The sequence below is a fragment of the Mus musculus genome, chromosome 11, assembly GCF_000001635.26.
Source record: "Mus musculus strain C57BL/6J chromosome 11, GRCm38.p6 C57BL/6J".
Classification (NCBI taxonomy): domain Eukaryota; kingdom Metazoa; phylum Chordata; class Mammalia; order Rodentia; family Muridae; genus Mus; species Mus musculus.
The window spans coordinates 6,162,806-6,175,639 of record NC_000077.6 but is presented as its reverse complement, the minus strand read 5'-3'; the positions used below and the strand labels follow the sequence as shown (position 1 = coordinate 6,175,639).

At 43.7% G+C, this 12,834-nt stretch overlaps 1 protein-coding gene and 1 pseudogene across 4 annotated transcripts in view; both read left to right on the top strand.

The window, feature by feature from the left end:
- Positions 1-12,834, top strand: part of Nudcd3 (NudC domain containing 3) — a 95,929-nt gene that overhangs the window by 25,980 nt on the left and 57,115 nt on the right. The window lies entirely within an intron of this gene.
- Positions 2,309-3,132, top strand: Rps15a-ps6 (ribosomal protein S15A, pseudogene 6; annotated as a pseudogene). Its single transcript, NR_029471.2, has one exon. The product of NR_029471.2 is annotated as a ribosomal protein S15A, pseudogene 6 (transcript).

Here is a 12,834-nt window from a genome sequence, read left to right as displayed (position 1 = left end):
CTGCCCCCCCCTTACAGTCCTTTGTGTTTGAAAGTTAGAATACTTGACTTTATGATTTCCTTTTCCTTTTTTTCTGATCTGAGTTTACTGTGCTGTCCAAGCTGGCTTTGAACTTTTGTTATCCTTCTATCTTAGCCCACCAAGAGCTGTGATTAGAGCTCTGAGTCACCAAATCTGGCTAATGCTTTCTTATTTAGGAATTTTAATGGAGACATAATCAATAGTTTTTGGGTATTTGGGGGGGGGTACACTGTGTGTATGTGACCATTTGATATGGTAGTTGTATAAACAAAGATGCTGACAACATACATAATGGTTGCCTTTGTCCAGCAACTGTCACTAGAACCTGGAAATGAGGTGCTTTGTAAGGAAACCTCATGAAGTGCTGTTTGTTAGTAAAATGTGCCTAGCTCTTTAGCTGAGTTATTTTAAATACACTCAAGGGTGGGAAGGTAGTGGACATCTCCCTTTGTGTGAGGGAGGCAAGAGTGTATACATGTTCCTGATGATCCTGTTAGAGCAGCGGAAGGTGTCTGAGTTAAATATAGGTACTCGTGTTATATTTGTAGAATACCACAGAACATCTCCTTGGGGAGACCACTGTGTTCAGGGACTGTCTGTTTGCACAGCTGAGTCATCTGAGATCTGATTTTGGTTACTCTGGAGTGAGGCACTTGGACGCTGTTCCATTCCCGTCCTTCCCAACCGTGGACAGCTTTCACGTGTCACTCAGTCAAGGCCTGCCTCCCAGACTTCCCTCTTCCTTTACTTCCTCCTGTTTTTGGCTACCGTGGCTGAACTATAAACACAGTGCATTTGACATGGCTAGAGGTAGAGTCTTATCTCTCTGCCTTTGGAGTCCTTCCAAAGGCTCTGTGATCTCAGTGGCAGGTCTGAGTTTCTGTGCCTGTTTGTGGCCATCTTACTTAGGGCTGGGAGCTTTTTAGTACTTTGCTGCAGCATTCTCTGATGGGTGGTAAATTGATACTGTTTATTAGCATAGCTCCAGCTTCAAGAAGCTTGGGCTGATTTGAAGCAGCCACCTCTCTCTCTCTCTCTCTCTCTCTCTCTCTCTCTCTCTCTCTCTTTTTAAATAGTTTTAGAGCTTTATTGTAGAAAGGCAAGGAGAAAGAGAAAAGGTAAAAGAAGGAGAGAGGCCGGCCATGGTCATGTGGAGAGAAGGGGCGATGGGAGGTGGGAAAAGAGAGATAGAGATGAGACTAAGAAAGGTGAGAGCTTAAGCTCTTTTTTTTTAAAATTTATTTCTCTTTCTGTGCATTGTTTTTCTGCCCAAGTGTCTGTGTGAGGGTGCCAGAGCTGGAGTTACAGATGGTTGTGAACTGACATGTGGGTGCCGGGAACTGAACTCGGGTCCTCTGGAAGAGCAGCCAGTGTTCTTAACCACTGAGCCTTGTCTCCAGCCTGCCTCCTTTTTTAAGAGAAGGTGTTTTAAGAGCAGTGTTCGGGCTCCCTGTGCCATCTCCCCCTCCACATGTGTGTTGAGTAACTCTGATGATGTGCAATTCCTATTCTACTAGCTGTACAACAGCAGGAGATACTTGCTGGGCTTGTAGTTCAATTACAGCATTGACAGATAGCTATACTCCAGTGTGAATATAGCAGTCCCTCAGATGTCATTTCTCTTGGACCCAGAGATTCCTGTGCTACCTTTTTATAAATCCAGGGTCTCAGGAAGCCAGAAGAAAGGGGGAAGAGACATTTGTGATGTGTGTGACTTGGCAGTGTAGAATTGTAAGTAGTGCTGGAGATGAGGAGGATTGGGTCTATGTAGGTCCTTCAGTCTGTTTTGTAGGCTGCCTGAAACATTTGAAGTAGAAAACAAGGATGGAACAGGTCAGTTAGGTCTTTAAGGTGACTCAGATTTTCTAGTGAAGGAAAACCAAAATGTCTCAATGCAGATTTTGCAAAAAAGCCTACTGAGTAAGAAAATGCATAGGACATAATTAATTTACGTGGAGCCATGTTTCAGGGTTATATGTGGAATTTAGAATAGGCTCCAATTTGATAGTTGTTCAGGACTTAAACTTGCTGACTTTACTCTCTCACATTAAAGCATTTCATCATTTTGTTTTGGTTTTGGTTTTTCGAGACAGGGTTTCTCTGTATAACCCTGGCTGTCCTGGAACTTACTTTGTAGACCAGGCTGGCCTCGAACTCAGAAATCTGCCTGCCTCTGCCTCTTGAGTGCTGGGATTAAAGGCGTGCACCACCACGCCAGGCCATCATTTTTTAACTTTATGTTTCTCTTCATCATCTTATTTCTTCTTCTAGGTTATGGGTTCTATTTTCTGCTGGTGAAACAGAGGCGTAGATAGGTTTAAAAGCCTAGGTAGTTTAAAACTCCAGATATGGGATGAGTGATGGTTAAGAGCACTGGCTGTTTCTCCACAAGACCCAGGTTCAATTCCCAGCACATACATGGCTGCTCACACCTGTCTGTTCCAGGAGATCTAATGCTCTCTTTTGGCCTCTGGGGGCATCAAGCATGCACATGGTGTACAGAAATATATGGTGGCAAAACATTCATGCATATAAAATTAAAACCAAAACAACCCTTTCTGCCATCTTCCTTCGCCGCCACCATGGTGTGAATGAATGTTCTGGCGGATGCTCTCAAGAGCATCAACAACGCTGAGAAGAGAGGCAAACGCCAGGTCCTCATCAGGCCATGTTCTAAAGTCATCGTTCGGTTCTTAACTGTGATGATGAAGCACGGATACATTGGTGAATTCGAGATCATTGATGGTCACAGAGCTGGGAAGATTGTTGTGAACCTCACAGGAAGGTTGAACAAGTGTGGCGTTATAAGCCCTAGATTTGATGTTCAACTCAAAGACCTAGAGAAATGGCAGAACAACCTGCTCCCTTCACGTCAGTTTGGCCTCATTGTGCTGACAACCTCGGCTGGCATTATGGACCATGAAGAGGCAAGACGAAAACATACAGGAGGGAAAATCCTGGGATTCTTTTTTTAAATGTAAAGCATAAATAAAAAGCCTTTGTGGACTGTGAAAAAAAAAAAAAAACCAAAACAACCAAACAAAACCTCCCCAAACAAACCCCCCCGAAACCAAGAACACGCAACCCAGATACCCAGATGTAGTCTATAATAAAGATTTCTTTTCTTGGCTAAGAGATAGCTTTGGTGGTGGTAAAGGTTATATATGCTGGTGTTTTTGAGCCTCTGGTGTAGGCTGGCATCTTTTTAGCAGAGTCTTGTAGTAACTGACTGTTCCCTGTTAATGCAGTGGAACATATTCCTGACTGCCTTCTTTTTGATCTTTCCTGAGTTGGCCAAGTCTATGTCATAATAGATAATGAGTGTCTTTACATTTTAAATAGTTGTGATATTTATGGTTTAATTTGTGCCTTCTTACTTACAGGAAAAGTTATATTTTATGCAATGGTTTATTTTCTATTAGTATTTCCTATGTAATAAAGTTGATGGACACATCAACATTGCCCTTCTATGGTTTTAGAAGTAAAACTTTACATATATTCTTTTTTCCTCTTATTTATTTATTTATTTATTTATTTATTTATTTATTTAGTGTATGTGAGTACACTGTACCCGTACAGATGGTTGCGAGCCTTCATGTGGTTGTTGGGTATTGAATTTAGAACCTCTGCTCGCTCTAGTCAACCCCACTTGCTCTGGTCAACCCCGCTCACGCCAGCCCAAAGATTTATTTATTATTATAAATAAGTACACTGTAACTGTCTTCAGACGCACCAGAAGATGGTGTCAGATCTCATTACAGGTGGTTGTGAGCCACCATGTAGTTGCTAGGATTTGAACTCAGGACCTTCTGAAGAGCAGTCAGTGTTCTTACCCACTGAGCCATCTCATCAGCCCTTTTGTTTTTACTATATTCAACTATATATATATATATATATATATATATATATATATATATACACACACACACACACACATATACATATATACATATATATACACACATACACACGCATATATATACACTAATCATAAAAATGATGGAAATGTTATTAAATGAACATAAATAAAGTCTTTTTGTTTGTTTTGTTTTTAGTAGAGCTTAAAATCTTGGCTCTTACTGTAGTACAAACCCAAAGTAAGAACAATTTTTAGACACTGGAGTTCATTGTAGTAAGGCTGTACTTCAGTGTCCCTCACATCACCAAAGGATGTTACCTCCATAGTAGCTAAGCTAAGAGTTGACAGTTCTGCTGCACCAAGGAATGAACTGTAGGCACGATTATTTGGATACAGATTTCCTGCTATGGTCAAAGCTGTTTGCCTTGAGTGATCGTCATCATTCTCAGGCCGCAGGGAACAGGTTGCAGTCATTTAAGAAATGGTGTGTGTATTAAGATGGTCTATCCATGAAGTCATTCATCAACTGTTTCAATGAACAATGGTTCTGCTTGGAGGGTGGCACAGATGTTAGGTGAGGGTAAGATTCTGGTTCCTTGCCTGTGATGATTTTGAAAAGCATTCATCTCGAAAAAGAGTAACTTATAAGGTCCTCTTCTTCAAAATTGATACAATAATTATAAATACCAGGCAAAACATACATATATTCTTATTCACTGATTTTCTTCTAGTTGATTTGCTGTCTTCTCTTAAAGAACTTACTTTATGTTAGACTTCAGAAAATTTTCTTTCCTTCAGTCACTGAATGTGGCATATGTCATGGCAAATATGTTGAAGTCAGAGGACAATCCAGAGAGAGGTGTCAGCTCACTCGAACCATATGGGGTGGAGGGATCGGCTCTTGGCTGAAAGGTCCTTTACCTTACCTGTCCAGCCATCTCCCTGGCCTCACAAATGGAATCTTTATTTTTTCCCCCCTTAATACTGATTTGTGTGTGTGTCTCCATGAGTATATGCCGCCTAGGTGCGGGTGCCTGGGAAGGTCAGTAGAGAGCATCAGATCAGGTCTTCTGGAGCTAAAGGTATAGATGGTTGTGAGCGGCCTGATATGAGTGCTGGAAATTGAACTCAGGTCCTCTGCAAGAGCAGCAGGTTTTGACCACTGAACCATCTTCTTAATTTTTTTAAATTATATTTTTACTCTGTGTGCACATGCGTGTATGAATGCATGCATATATGCACAAGTGTGCATGCATGCATGTGTGCAGGCATGTGCATATTTGATTATGGTTGTGTGTCATGACATGCATGTGGAGGTTCTCCCACCTTTCTGGGACCCATTGGGCCCAGACTGGCCTTAAATACTTTGCCTCCTTTCGTCTAGGATTACATTATACCCACCACACTCTGCTTGCTGTATTATGCCTTTAATGTAAAAGTCCCTTCCCAGAACCTTACAAAGAGCACAACAGTGAAGTGCTTTCCCCAGATTCTAAGTCTTGCTCTCTTACTTGGTCCCCTTGTTGAGGAAGGATTAACTTTTGCATCTGTTCTCCCATCAGGCAAGGAATCCATACCCAAGGCCAGCCTGCTCCCACTGAACTCTGTCATTACCCCATCCTCCTCCAGACTCTGGGAAGTCAGTGACTGAGGCCTTTTGTTTGTTTTGTTTTTTTTGAGACAGGGTTTCTCTGTATAGCTCTGGCTATCCTGAAACTCACTCTGTAGATCGGACTGGCCTCGAACTCAAAATCCTCCTCTCTCTGCCTCCCAAGTGCTGGGATTAAAGGCATGCGCCACTATTGCCCGGCAGACTGAGACTTTCTTAAGACTTCTCCAGATCTCTGATGCCTTCCATGGCTGTGGTTTTAGGGACAATAATTTAAGTCATTTAAAAAAAATCTGTTTGTGCACACGTGTGTGCGGATATATGGCTCTCGTCAGACTGGCTTTGACTCACAATATTCTTCCTGAATGCTGGAAATATAAGCGCAGAGCACCCATGCCTAGCCAGGAATTCATTAGAACAACTTAGTGAAATCGTCAGGATTCTATAGATTTTGTTCATTTAGAAAGTCCTCTCTTGCATCAGTTTCACTATTGCACAGAGCCATAATGTGCATCTATAAGAGTAAGTGGCCTTTTGGAATAGGAATGGAATGTCTCTGAACTATCTATCACAGCTGGTTTTCCTCAGAGATGCTCAGAGTAACAAAGGTAGAGGAAGTGAGAGTGAGAGGTCTTTAAAGCACTGTTCTAGAGGAGTGAGTCATTGAATGGACAGTCATGGTCAATGTGCCCGCAGCCCTGTCTCTATCCCTTCTTCCTCATTGTAGTCAGCAGCCAGGTGGCTGTTCTTGTTGCTCTGCCAGCCCTGTGTTCCACTGGCTCCTTCTGACCTGTGTTAAGTTAGATCTTTCTCAGCAAATGAATGACGCTTGCTGTTTCCCACAACCATTTAGGGAAGGAGGCACAGAGACAGAACTACAAGTTCCTGCCTGGTGCAGGCTGCTGCTGGGCTTTGTTGTCTCCTGGGTTTCATGTTGTTCCAGGAAGACACTTGTATGGAGCTGTCCTGACTTGAAGCAGTCTGTTGGACTTGTGGAATGCTGTGCATTCTCCCTCTATATATCCTGCTCTTGGAATTTACCTGAGTCAGGGAGCCCTTTTTCTTTGTTCAAGGGGCTTCTTAACCCTGCCCTTTGAAGGCTTCCTTGACCCTGGTTCTGATCCACTCCACAGCACAGCACAGGGTTGGCAGTGCCGTCTTCATCCATTATGCTTTCCTTTAAACCTTTTCTCCTCCATAGTGTGCTTTGATTCTGTTGTAGGGTTGTGCTGAAGGTACGAAATGTTTGTTCTTTCTCTGGGTAGCTCGCATCAGCTATCAGCGATCACTGTGACTTCCTTTCGTCTTCCTGTTCGTTCTCTTTGTCCATTTTCTATTCAACTGAGCCCTCCTCAGAAGAGGATACTTCCCTCTCTTCTACTTTTCTCCTCTTCTCTCAGACATGGTCAAAGCCCAGGCTGTCTCTTCAGCTTGTTGTGTACCTGAGGATAGCCTTGAACCCCAGTTCTTCCTGCTCTGACCTCCCAGGAGCAGGCATTACAGATGTGCACATCACACCGGCTGCTTCCTTACACACTCAGCTGCCTGCTTTGGGATGTGACTTGATGAGTTGGCCATGTCCATGATGCTTTCTGACGTTCTCTCTCTGGCAGGCCTGTCTTGAAACTTCCCCTTGGGCTGCACTTGATCTGTTCTCTCTCATGAAGCTTAGTTTATATTTATATTCTAGAATTATGTAGAATACATTTCAAAGTAACTATTAATGCCAGATGTACTGGTCCAGGTGTGTAATCCCAGAACTCGGGAGGTAAAGCAGAAGCTTCCATTGTATATTGAGACGTCATCCTCCCCCAGCTCCATCAGAATGGTTTAAAAATTCTAAGAGGGTTGGTGAGAAGGCTCAGTAGTCAGGAGTACTTTCTAGGTCTTTTTAGAGAAGACCCGAGTTTGCTTCCCACACCCACATGGGCTCTTCAGTTCCAAGGGATCCAATACCCTTTTCTGACCTCTGAGGTCATCGGGCAAATGTGTGCTGCACATAATGTGGCAAGATATACATCACATTTACTATTTGAATTCACTTAAATGAACTGTTCAGTGATGTTAAATTAATTCACGTTGTGCTGGTTCCAGAATTCTTTCCATTTCTCTGTGTATCTACTAAGACACAGTTCCCCATCTCTCTTCCTGTAACCCTAGAAACCTCTCATCCTACTGTCTGTCTTTAGGAATTGACCCTTCTGGGTACGTCATGGAGTATTCATCCTTTTGTGACTAGATTGCTTACTTAGTCTACTACCCTTAAGATTCGTCTAGATAATAGAATTTTCTTTACTTTTAATGCCAAATCAGATTTTGTTGTATGGGTAGACCACAGTTCTAGTCATTGACCATTTGGGTGCTTCCATCCTCAGCTGTTGTAAGTGGTGCACTTACATTTATTTACCTTTTTTTTTTTTTTTGGTGGTGGTGTGGTGGCAGGGGGTGGTGAGGGGCGTGTCCTGTTGTTTGGATTTGGAGACAAGGTCTCTTGTATTCCTGACTGGCCTCAAACTCAAGTAGTCAGGGATGACTTTGAACTTCCTGATCTACTTCCACCCACTAAGTGCTGAGACATAGTGCCGTCACACCCAGGGTTATATGGTTCCTGATCTACCTACTTCCACCCACTAAGTGCTGAGACTATAGTGCCGTCACACCCAGGGTTCTATGGTCCTGGGGATCAAACCTCATCCTTCATGCTAGGTAAGCACTCTTATCAGCTGAGCTCCACAGTCTGATTTCTTTTGTTTTGTTTTTTGTTTTTTTTCGAGACAGGGTTTCTCTGTGTAGCCCTGGCTGTCCTGGAACTCACTCTGTAGACCAGCCTCCAAAGTGCTGGGATTAAAGATGTGTGCCACCACTGCCTGGCTGTCTGATTTCTTTCAATATAATTTTGAGAATCAACTCTCAACTCTGTGTGTGTGTGTGTGTGTGTGTGTGTGTGTGTGTGTGTGTGTGTGTGTGTATACATGTGTGCACATGCATAGATACTCCCATACAGATGTACATACACACATATAGATAGATATCAATAATTCATTTGTTTTTATTTTGTCTTTCCCCCCATTAATCTACTTATAGGTATTTAAGTTCGTGATGGATAATCTTTTCTCTATTTTATTACTTTCATTTATTTATTTTTATGTATGGCAGTGTTTGCTTACATGCATGTTATGTTCAACACATGAGTGCCTAGTGGCTGAGGAGGACAAAAGATGGAATTACAGACAGTTGAAAGATGCCATGTGGCTGGGAGCCAGACTCAGTTTCTTGGAAAGAGTAGCAATGCTTTTCATCCCTGAGCTGTATTTTGTTTTATGTGTATGTAGCGTTAATGGGGTCCCGCATCTGCTCCGCCACAGGGCTCAGCTGATCAGGGAGGTGGGACACTGTAAGTCAACTGCGCTTCACTTTGGGGGTGAGGAAACACAGTCTGAGGCACAGGACAGCCGGAGCTGGCTCGGGAGTCCCCAGGCCTGCAAGGAGGCCAGCCTGTCTGATTTTCAGGCTCTTGGACACGCAGGCATCGCTGGAAGCATCGGAAGAGCTGAGAATGGAGTGGGGGCCTGTGGGCTAGATCTGACCCAGAGCCAAGAGGGGAAAGGGAGGAGCTTTGGCTGGTCCCGCAGTGGGAGTTCTCGGTGGTGGCCAAGGCTGATCGAAGAGAGGCCGTCTACTGGAGATCAGACAGTGGCTCTACAGGCAAAGGCCTCCACAGCTCCCTATGGCGGATCCCGATGAAAAGTGGCAGTCCATGGTTTTAAGGCCTTTATTGTCATGGCAGAAAGTGGATGAGTAAAACCATGCCCCACTTCTCAGGGCGGGTCTGAGGTTCAATACCTTTTGCAGGGAGGAGTGTCTGGGAAGGAAAGCTTATTGGCTAAGTCTCCAAGTCTTTAGCTACTTCATTCCAAATGGAGATCTGTCTTGAGCCTATATAATCTGTCACGTCCTCTACATGTGGAGGGGCTTGGTGCGTTGCCCTTATGTGACTGATGGCCACAAATCTATGGAGGGCTGTGGCCTCATTCTAGGAACAGGTGAAATGCCTATGAACACCATAAAAGTCCACCAACTTCCCTGGAGCTGGAGTTAAGTCAGAACCCGACTGAGGCCCTAGGCAAGAGCAGCCCCATTTTTTGCGATGGCTGATCTTGATCTTGTAAGCTTGTTTGGATTGAAAGCCACCTAGAAGAGTAGTGAAACCAGCTAGTAGGTATATCTACCAGTACGTTTCCATGGAGCTTTGACCTAAATCTATTGATGGACTGGCAATGTGAGCAGTCTGTGGTAGGTGGTGGGACTGGAAGATGAGGCCTCACTAGAGGAAGTGGATCTCTGGGATTGCTTTTGGAGATATCAGGGTTCCTTTCTGACACACTTGTGTCTTGGCTGCCATGAGGTGAGTAGTTGTGCCTTACCAAGCCTTCAACCATGCCAGAAACAATACAGGTTGCCAGGTATGAACTGTGTAAATCCTCTGCAACCAGAAGCCAAAATAACTATCTCCTCTTACATTGTTTGTCTAAAGTGGGGGAAGTTTGACTAACACAGTGCTGTTTGCTTGCCTGTTACAAAAGAAGCTGCCACGGAACATTTGTCTGTAAGTTCCAGCGGGGACACACACACTTTGTTACAATCCAGGAATAAAGGCTTTTGTCCATAGCCTTTGCTACCTTGTGCTGTGTTACTGCCCGCACAGCCCACTGTGTGTCGGAGATGCAGTGCTTCCTCATCCTGATCAACATTTGATGCTCTTTTTTTTTTTTTTAATTTTAGACTTTTCTCGTAAGTGTATGCTGGCATGTCATGTGGTTTGACTTGCATTTCCCTAATAAGCAAAGATGGTACAGTTTTTTCTGCCTTCTTTGGTGAAGTGTCACTTCAGATCACTTGCCTAATTTTAAAAATTGAGTTGTTCATTTTTTTAGTAAGTTTTGAGAGTTCCTGTATGCTTTATTAGATATGTAACCCGCAGATAGTTCTTCAGTCTTTGAATTGTCTTTTTGATCTTTTAAAGTTGCTGTTTGTATTTAAGGCTGGGAGAGGTGGGGCTCAAACCCAAGATCTGGTACGTGTGAAACATGCTATACCCCAGCCACCACATTGACTTTAGAAAATTAGAAGGCTTTATTTTTTTATTTTATGTCCATGCATGTTTTGCCTTCATGCATGTCCGTGCATCAAGTGCATGCTTGGTGACCATGGTGGCCAGAAGAGGGTGTTGGATCCCCTGGAACTAGACTTACGGGTGGTTGTGAGCTGCGGTGTGGGTGCTTCGAATCAAACCTGGGTCCTCTGGAAGAGCAGCCCCTACTTCCCGTAACCTCTTAGCCAAACTCAGGCCCAAACAGAACACTTTTGATGGGGTATAGAATGGCACTTTCTTCTTTTATGGATTGCATTTTTCTTGTTGCCACATCTAATCTTTACCCAGCAGAAATATTTTAAAAAATTTTATAGTTTGACTTCTAATTTGGTCAATTAGATTTTATAGTTTGACTTCTAATTTGAGTTAATTAGAATGTGATTCAGGATGTTGCTAGGAGTACATCGCTTTCTGTATGTAGATATCCAGGTGTGGCAGCATTGTTGGTTAAAAGGAGTCTATTGAACCTAGGGACCATCCCTGACTAAGCATGAATGACTTAAGCCCATAGCTTCCATTCATGTTTTCCTCTGACCTTTTCAATGTCCCCTTTGCCATCTCCTTGCTTTTAGTGTGTCTGTATGGTCAGTCTCCCACACCCCATGCCTTCTCCTGTCTGTCCCCGCCATGGTTATTAATCACTTTTACTTCCTGTGTTTCTCTGTTTCTCTGTGTTTTTATTTTAAGTGATTCTCTCACAAGCCATGCTTATGTTTCTTGATGTGAGAGCATATGCCCTTTAAAAACTTTTCAAATTACTTTATGAGAGAGAGAGAGAGAGAGAGAGAGAGAGAGAGAGAGAGAGAGAAAGAGAGAGAGAGAGAACAAACACATGTGCATATTGAGACTTCTGACTAACTTCACTTTACTGTTTGAGACAGGATTGTCACTGGCTGGCCAGTACACCTCAGGCATTTGAGCTCGGGTCCTCCTCTCTGTATGGCAAGCACTCTATGAACTGAGCCATCTCCTCAGTCGTCAGTGGCTTTCCTCTGTTCTTGCGATTTTGACGCTGTCGGCTCTTGTTAACGTGTGTGCTTGGCTCTGTGCACTCAGCCTCTCCCACCAGCAGTGACTTTTCCGCCTTCCTCAGCGTTGTCTTCTTCCCACCCTCGAGCGTGGGTGCTGTGGGTGATGTGTAGCCAGCCTTCGTCTTCCTTCTTGCTGCACTCTTCTCTTGGAGAACACATCTACTCTTAAGAGACTGAGGCCACACAGTTTTGCTACAGTCCGACTTTTCCTTGTTTTCAGTCCTTCAGGTTAGTTGTCCTTATGCCATGGGGTTCTTCAGGTGATTGTATCATCCTTTGACCTTTCTTCTCTGTGAGGCTTTTACCATCCCCCCTTGCCCAAGCTCAGATCCCAGCCAGACTTCATTGTGATTTCTTCTGAAAAGAGTGACATATTTTTTAAAGAGAAAGACCTACAGATACTTTTCTGTTATTCTGGCACGAGCCTGGTAGAATAGAGTAACAAGTGGACAATGCCTCTAGTTTATCTACTTAATGGAAGCAGGGCTTCAGATGTGTGGTGTCGGTTGTGGAGAGTAGGTCTGTATAATTGCGCTGATGTAGAATGTAGACTCAGGATATGTCGATCTTGGACTGTGTCTTAATTGTGAAGACAGTTCTTAGTGTCAGTAGGATTTGCTTTTCCCTGATAGTAATGTCTTGCTGTGCAAGGAAGCCAAGGTTTTGGGCTAGGGCTAGCAGCATTGGGAAATGACCTTGACACACATGAATTAAAGCGTAAGGCAGAGCTATCACACCCACTCTTCTCCAGTGCCTTTGAAGGTATTTTGGGCCCTGTGGAGAGCCTCTAGTTGGGTTAGAATTTGCTCTCCATTTCTCTGTGGGGTTGTAGGCAAGGTCACCTAGTCCTAGGGACTAGTCCTAGTCCTAGGGAGTGACTATATAGGTTTATGGGAAGAGGCTCCAGGCTCCGTGAGGTCTTGTTGCTGCTCATGTCCACTGTGCTGCAAAGTAGGAATTAACCCCAGTTTCTACCTTCCTCTAACTAGGCTCCTGAAATTGGGAGAGAGGGTGTAGTGTGGTTCAGGCTGGCCTTGAACTCTGTCTTAGGGTTTCTATTCCTGCACAAGCATCATGACCAAGAAACAAGTTGGGGAGGTTTATTCAGCTTACACTTTCACACTGCTGTTCATCACCAAAGGAAGTCAGGTCTGGAACTCAA